This window comes from Pinus tabuliformis, chromosome 2_2, assembly GCF_031772625.1.
Source record: "Pinus tabuliformis cultivar Carrire ecotype Pingquan chromosome 2_2, CPIR1, whole genome shotgun sequence".
NCBI lineage: Eukaryota > Viridiplantae > Streptophyta > Pinopsida > Pinales > Pinaceae > Pinus > Pinus tabuliformis.
In genome coordinates this window covers 64,948,676-64,957,790 of record NC_142300.1, presented here as the reverse complement: position 1 = coordinate 64,957,790, position 9,115 = coordinate 64,948,676, and positions in this window count along the sequence as shown.

Here is a 9,115-nt window from a genome sequence, read left to right as displayed (position 1 = left end):
CAACCGCTGGATGTAATTCCAGTTTGACCTGAACTTTGTTGTAAACTCCCATATGGTTGTTCTTCGGGAGGGAACAATGAAAAGGCATACTGCCCTCCATATGGTGGCAATCCAGTACTTAAAGGGTAAATTGGCCTTTGAAGACACATTGGATCAATTTGTTGAGTTTCAACATAAGAAATACCAGATGATAATCTGGATGAAGAAATAGGAACAGACCATGTCGTCGAAACAGTCCCTGATTGGACTCCGGCTTGTTGTTGATAACTTGCTGGGACAGATGGTATACTGGCGAACATTGTTGGAGTAGCAGCAGGCGGTTCTGCTACTGCTGTGTCGGATGACACAGTCCTAGATGTCGACGGTTGTTCAGACATATCTAATCTATCCAAAATATTTCCTAGCGATTCTACAAGAACTTGCGATGAAGGGAGACTAATTTCGAAGACCAACGAGGGAAAGTGATGATTATTCCATTTAAAATAAATTTTAGACACTTTGACACAACTTGTTTTTTTAGTTTTTAAGAGTTGAGAAAAAACAAAAGATGACTCTAGTCTCCTTCGATTTTTAATGAGCCTGAAGTGACAAGTGCTCAGATGGACCTTTTCCGTTAAGGAGTCTGAAAAGGAACGAAAGGGACTGCTTTGGAAATCTAGGTAGAGGGATTACCAAACCAATCGAAAAACTGCAGAATACTTTTTACGGTACGACAATCAATCTTCCCGAATGTTGTGTTCAGTGCATTGCGATCGATAGGGCGGCAGACACAACTTCTTATGGATAAATGATTAAGCCTATTGGGGTCTCCCAAAATATACTCGACGGTACGTGGGAGCACAAGTCCGTACTGGCACTTATCATCTCAAAGTGGAGGAATCACCCAACCATCAGTGAGAACAACAGTTACCAGGCTTTACGACGCCGGAATACGTCTCTAGCCTAGACTTCTAAATGTTGTGCGTTAAGTTCCAAAGCATTGTTAGATTCATTGAATTTATTTTAAGTTGATCTTGTTTATGAAGTTTGCCTTTTGGGTTCACCAAGAGATGTAGATGTAATTCCTAACATGCAATATAAGATGATAAACAAACTTTTGATCTCTTTTATGCAATGAAAATCCTAGCTACTAGGGAAAAGAAAGACAGAATCTTTTCACAAAGAGCAAAGAGCACACTCTAAATGCACTTTCCTAAATCAAGCCAATCAGACTGTCTATATGCAAATGCACATGCATGTATTTGTTTTCGACTTTCTTAGTATATGGATGCTAAAAAGAAAGTTGATGCACAAATCTGAATTTCTTTTCAAGCGACAAATATCAACAAGCTTCTTTTCGAAATCAAAAAATGGAGACGATTACAACACCTTACGATTTTGAACTGAATACTTGTTCTTGACACTAGAAAATTACAAATTCAGACCAAAAGCAATAATAACAGGATAATCGACCATCAACAGCAATTAAACTTTTTCCTACGATCGAAATCGACACTTGCGACAGAGTCAAATCAAAGGACGACAGTACGACTATGCTACTTTTGCAAAGGAGAACTGTAAATGACTTAACAAACACACAAAAACATCTACAGTTCTTTTGTACAAAGGAGGCAGAATAACAGTAAGGAAAAGGGGTTTCAAATAGACATATACTAATCACAGGAAGCAAAATTCAGGAATAGAACTGGAAAGAATGAATCAAAGAAGCCACAGCTACATAGAGCTAGTCTGATCAGCGCACCTGTAACATAGAGAATCTGAAATGCAGCGCAGGTTGTCCACTCGAGAAGTGCGCTGAAATTCAGAATCTCTGAACAGTACCTGCACTGGGCTAGAAACGAGACTCTGTCCGGGTTCCGGGTCACAGTTTGCAGTTCAGTTCTTGCGTTTTGGCCGAGTAAAAAGCAATCAGTAATGCAACAATCAGGGGTAGATCTAAGGAGGATCTAAGAGCTATCACAAGGGCAATCAGATAGTTTGTGAATCAGTTGTTTAAATCATAAATAGATCCAGTAGATGGATTGAAGTAGTAGTCGTCTACTTTGCATTTGTCATGGCAAATGCAGTTCGAATGCTACTTGTAAGTTTATGAAATAGACAACTAAGAATGATAAACAAACAAACTAATTATCTCCCCAGCGGAGTCGCCATTTTGTTACAGGGAAAAGTGTCTATATAGAACTACTCTATCCCACTAAGGTGTGACAGCTGCCTTAGAAACAAACAGAGAAAAGCTACTTATGTTTTTCCTTTATGAATTATAGATAGAGAGGAATAGAAAGACCAACCTCTGTCTTGCGCTAATCCATCGATTCGATTCCTCTCTTCTTTGATAGTCCCCAGTTACCTGCTCCCTTGCACGCCCAGCTTCAGGAAGTACCTGTAAGATCACAGAAGCATAACACTATACAAAGAAATGGATCTATATTCATAAACAATCTAGGATCAGATGGAAATTGACCATACAAATATAACAAGCATCAATGATACAACAGCATGGAGGAAAACTCAAATAGCTTTTATTGATAAACAAGAAAAGATCCAGGAGGAGTTACAACCAGTTGTTCCGACCCAGCATCAACCTCCTAGAAAAGAAGCCCCCCTTCACCTCAAACAAAGCTTAGATCACCCAACAATCTGATGTTTGTCTCTAGAAACCAACAACAATTCCTTACAATATGCAAAATTCCAGCCTCTGGATCTCTGGGATGAGGGATCCATATATAAATATCTGTAAGGGGGATGAGTCAGCTTGTGATTTGATTAGTGTCTTCTCTTTGACAGTTCTGGCTTCCACTTGGAGACTGAGGGTCTCTTACTCATCCTTGGTCAAATTCAGTGAGGCAAGTGTCACAGGAGAAGATTCTGGAAGCTTCCGTTGCCTCTCCACCTCACGGAATGACACTGCCATTTGTCATTTCTCGCCCATCGCACCCCACAGAAGGGACTTTTGAAATTCAACACACCCTCACAGTGAATTTGGGTGAGATGCAACACACCTAGCCAGTGGAGTAGCTGCAATGATCCTGTTTTGACCAATTCTAAGTAGTTTTTCATGGAGGACTTCTAGGAGAAGCTGTAATCTGTTGACCTTGTTCCTTTAGGGGTTAGAACAACACTTTTAGGGACTTAGGAGCCCTTGGTTTATGGAAATTTCATGCTTGGGGTTGTAGGGCACAAAAATGTCTATAATAGTTACCTATGGGATGACTAATATTTGCATGCAGGACTTCAGTTAGAACTAAAGTGAGTTGAGTTTAGTGGACTGGAGGTGCAATTGATGGAGTTGTGTTCAGTTTAGCCTTGTTAAACTAGTTGTATTTAGTCTAACTGATCAATAGACTAGAGATGAGTTGGGTGAATTAGTTATTAATTAATTCACAAGTTATTAACTCATAATGCAACTATAGAATACATCAGTTAACTCAGTTGCATGTCAGTGCATGTTCAGTTCAACAGGGACAAGTGTTAGAGGATCAGATTGCTATCAGTTGTGACTATAGCTGTGCATGATGATTTTCACAATCATAGGGATTGAGTATGCCAATGAATTGGCCAATATCAAGAATTGTAGCATGTGCTCACGTCCAACAGAGTGTGAGTGATTATTTTCAGGTCAAATACGAGTTTGGTAAGCCATTCTCATCAGTTCTTGAGCAGGTATTGAGTTGGAGAGGCAGGCAAATAGTGGAATAGGTTTGGAGATCAGATCTGAGCTGTATTGTGTGTAACAGGTGGAGCTTGTACTGGATTGCTTGTGATAAGCATTGTACTTTGTATTGTTACATGATTCAATCACTATAATATACAAATAGTTAGGGTTTTTAGCGAGATGCTTTCCTCGGGAAAATACTGTGTTGATATGTGTGATTGATGCTTCTATGTGCGCCTGTGAATGTTTCTGCTTCTGTAAATTGATGATCAATGTAGAGGAGGTTATGTATTATGCATGTTCCACTTATAAGTGTATAATCAGGATAATCTCTGTGAATATGTGTCATATTATTCAAAATTTCTACAGGTACAACTATGGGATCCCCTATTTCTCCAGTAGTTGCTAACACCTTTATGGAACACTTTGTAGCCAGGGCTCTAAACTCTCAAAATCTCAAACCTAAGTGTTGGTTCTGATTTGCTGACGACACATTTGTCATTTGGCAGCACAATTAGCCTGCATTCGATGCCTTTCATTCCAATCTCAATAATATTTCTCTTTATATTCAATTCAATATGGAAATCAAATCAAATAAATCATTTCCTTTCCTATATGTCCTCATTTCCCGACTCCCCAATGGATCCCTCTCCCATCAAGTTTATAAAAAAAATACTCACACTAACTATTATCTTCACACCCTATAACATCGCCACCCATCCTAGAAGTATGTTGTTCTTAAAACCCTCATCTCAAGAGCTCTGTAAATATTTTCGCTCCAATTCCTTTTAGCTAAAAAATCCCATTTGTTCCAAGTCTTCAAAGACAATGGCTATTCCACCGCTCAAATCATTAAAGCCTTTCAAGTTGTATAACACCCTAGATCCACCAACCCTGATCTCTCTCCACCTTATGGCCAAGTTATGCTCTTGTACATTAAAGGAAACACAAATATTATAATGAAGATTTGGGCCAAGAAGAACATTAAAATGATATTCAAGCCCCATAGAGCCCTCAAGCAATTATTTTGATTGACCAAAGACAAATCAGACCCTATGCAAGGATCAGGGGGCTATCAGATTCCCTATTCATGTGGGAAGTCCTATATTGTCCAAACAAGTTGTCCTTTCAAATCCTGCCTAAAAGAGCACATAGTTGATACCAACCAGAACTGTCTATCAAAATATACCATCGTTGAACACTCATTTAAGTCCAAAGATCCAATTCATTTTGATCAATTGAAAATCTCGACCTCTGTTTCATTTTATATCTCATGTGTTATTCAAGAATCCCTATAAATTGAGAAGAACCCTAATAATTTTAATAGAGAGGATGGATAGAAATCCTAGAAGCCATGGAAAATTTTAGGGGCAAATGTTCACCCTTTGGCAAAATTAATGGGTTTAAAATTTTTAGTGGGCCAATATTTTGCGTCATAGTACATTTTTACAAATCGCCTCAAATAGCCCACCTTATTTTAAGGGAGAGGGTAAAAAATGTAAATTTATCCCTTGAAATTAGGAGTTACAACCTTCCATTCGCCCTAATTTTCAAGAATAGGTTTTATTTAAGTGAATCCTATGAGCCAAATACCATATTTATAAAAGAGGTATGGTAAATTAATAAAAATATAAATAAATGAGAGGTATGGTAAATAAATAAAACATTTTTTATATTTACTCCATAAGTCACTTTATATACATGCAAGGGTGTAAACAAATAAAAATATAAATAAAGTGGAGGTATGGTAAATAAATAAAACCTCTTTTTATATTTAGTCCATAAACCTCTTTCTATTTATGAAGGCTCAAAAAAGAGGTTTTATTTAAGTGAATCCTATGGGCCAAATACCATATTTGTAAAAGAGGTATGGTAAATTAATAAAAATATAAATAAACGAGAGGTATGGTAAACATATATATATATATATATATATATATATATATATATAATTTATTTATTTATTTATTTTATATTTACTCCATAAGTCATCTTGTATTTACGAACACTCAAAAAATGCGTTATATTTAGGTGAAACCTATGGGCAAAATACTATGGGCCAAATACCATGGGCTAGATTATTATTAATACCATGCAAAAAAAACATTATTAACCCTAATATTAGTATTAATAAAAATAAAAATGGCACATGGTATTGACCCATGGTATTCACGTGGAATGTAACCTATTAAATGGGGGAATTAAACCAGCATAGATCCATCTTTACTCTAGATCTACTAAGCCCCGAGAGGTATCAAATATCATGATATGAAAACTAGCATAGAGTGAAAAAATATTTGATCCCTCTTAGGGCTTGGTGGATCAAGAGTAAAAATGGATGTTGTAATTTAATGTATGTTAAACATTTTAACTTGGTTAAAATAAAAAATAATATAAAAATCAATTATTAATTTTATTAATTTTTATAAATTACTAATAGTAATTTTTAAGCTCCAGGTTTATGATAACCCATGGTATTGGCCCATGGTAATACCATGGTATTCATGTGAGCATAGACTATTTAAAGGGGAAATTCTATCATCTTAGATCCATCTTAATTATGGGTCTACCAAGTGCTCAGAGGGATAAATAGATTTCATCCCCCTAAGAGTGGTAGATGTGGAGTTAAGATGGATATAGATTAGTTTTTGTGATAATGAAGATATTAAATAGACTTAGGAAATTATATTGTAAAAACATCTTAAGGTGAATGGTTAAAGCTACATTTAGTCACTTCACAAAATTTAGTAAAAAACACCAATATCTCCATTAATATTGGTTTTTAACTTTTTCTGATTTAACAAAAAAAATTCAGAACAATGAAACCTTATCACTCTTTCTGTATCACCCATGCAGAATATTTCTCACCATTTTTCAAACATTCTCAATATGATATCTTCATGAAAAACTTTAGGTACTGATGTTGGATTAGTTGTTTGAAAAATAAGTTGGTTTGTACAACCATTCATCTTCTGTGTTATTCTTAGTTTGTCCTAATGATCTGTAGGGATTGGAGCCACTGCAACATATTTTCTTAAAATGTGGAGATTGTTCACCAAAAAGGAAATTAATCTACATATTACAATGCTGTTAAAAAATGCGAGACCTATGAGGGTAGTGAATTATGCTAATAAGCAATTTAGATTGGGAGAGATGTAATTAAATTTTATTATTTAATTGAAGATTTCCAATTAAAAATATTAAACATCTACATTCATACATTCAGATATTGATTGGAAGGATTCTCACAATGGTCACTTCTTTCAATTAGATCCCCTTCAAGTCATTGGGATACCTAATATTTTCTTATATAATATAGTTGGGGCTTGCTACTTTTGGCGTGTTGGGGCAAACTTTTTTTTTTTAATCTCATAGTTGGAGTCTATGGAATAAGAAAGAAATTTGATAAGTTGAAAAAAGTGGTAGCTTGACAAAAGTTGTAGAGAAAAGATTAATCTCTCCTACCTTGACAGAACTCATTGTTAATATCAACACCTACAAGAACTTTGTTGTGGAATATTATCTAAACTAATAGAAGGATATGAAAGAGTGTAATGTAAGAACCTGGAATATTATCAAAACTAATAGAAGGATATGAAAGAGTGTATTGTAAGAACCTTGACAAACACGGCCCCACAGAAACTTGGAACATTGTTTGTAGGAAGAGAAAATTATGTTTCTTTTTGAAAACATGTATGTTAGTATATTATAGTTTAATGAATATGTTTTCTTATTATCATATATGGTTTCATACTTTAACAAAACATTCGCCAAGAATTCACAATGTTTTATTATTTAGTAAAAGATATGCCAAGATCTTACAAGATTTTATAATTCAATGAAAGATTCTCCATCACTGTACAAGATAATATAATCTGGTGAGAGATTCGCCAAAAAAAGTATATATACATATTATATTATTGATAAAATTGCCTCCCATTTTTCCTATGTAAGCCTGTAATCTACCATCTCAACCATTGAATCCCACTCTTCTTCCTTCCCTATCATTCCCTATAATGTTTTGTTTTTCGTGAAATCCAATTGGACCCTTGATTTTTCATTATCGTTCCTTTCTTTCTTCTAATATTTTCTAATATTTTCTTATTAAGTAAGTTTCATATTTAGTTTCATCTTGGTCTATATTATCTTCAGTTCATCTTTAGATTCATCTTGGCTTGCATTCTCTTTCAGTTTAGATTAACTTTTTTACACCTTATTTGTTGTAGCATGGTCATATAATTTTAATAGTCTAATTATTTTTCAACATTTCATCTTTCAAAAATTTACTCCATTTTTCAATTATTAGTCTAATTATATCCAATTATAAAAAAAAAAAGATTCAACTTTCCTCCATATTTCAATTAATTAATTTATTCAATTATCAATATTTTGAATGGGCCCTTGTTGGATGTTGCATCCGTTTATATTTTATTTAATTATTAATTATTAGTACTTATTTCAATAATTTATTCTTCAATTCAAATTTGGTAAACTTAACAAATTTTATTTTTATTATTAATTTATAACTAATTATTAAATTTTTTTAATTATCATCTAATTCTAATTTAATTATTAATTTGTTTTATTTTTTTTTGTAAGCTTGGTAGTGTCTTCCTTTTCATTACTTTAAAAGTAAATTACAACAACATAACATTTAGTTAAGTGGCTAGAGCTTTCCCATAGGGAAACCAAGTTAATCGACCACCTAACAACATTATAGGCTAAATAACAGCAAAAAATAAGGAGTCTGTCACACTAGGATAGATATGCTTGTAAGTCTAGACTGTATCTAAAAACTACAATGCCTTCAATGATGATTACAAGATATTGAAATGTGAAATCTAGCTGCCTAATGTTACTCAAAAAAATAGAGAGAGATCAAAAATAAAACTATTCAGTGCCCTCATTTGAAACTGACTCGACCAGAGCCGGATCCTTCACATGCTAGGGAGTTATGTCAGAGTACAAATGCATGGGATATGGTCTTCAATTCTCTTAAGGCGACCATCCTTCTTCTGCGATTGGAAGTGGAGTTTTTGAAACTCCTTGTGGTAATCTGAAAGTTTTTGACTAATGTTACCATGTTTATTGCAACCTGCTCTAGTGCCTTTCCCAAAAGGCTCTTCATCGACCAGTATAGAAACAAAGTTCGTTTTTACTGAGTCACTCTACTATGGGTGTGCCTGGGATCTGTACCATTTCCCATGCTTCTTCAACATCAATTTCCATGTTGCCAGCTTGTTTTTTAAATTTTGCATCCTGTTCTTCAATGAGATTGTGGATTTCCTCCACAGTACCCTCATGACAAGTAGAGGTCGTGTCATTGATAATACTATTGACGGGCTTCAGTCCTCTTGTCCGTCTCCCTGAGGTGCTGGGTTGGTTCGACCGAGTAGCCCCTCTATTTCATTTGCCCCGACCCCAAGAGGCGAAGCCACGACCAGACACTGTTGATGAGTGAGC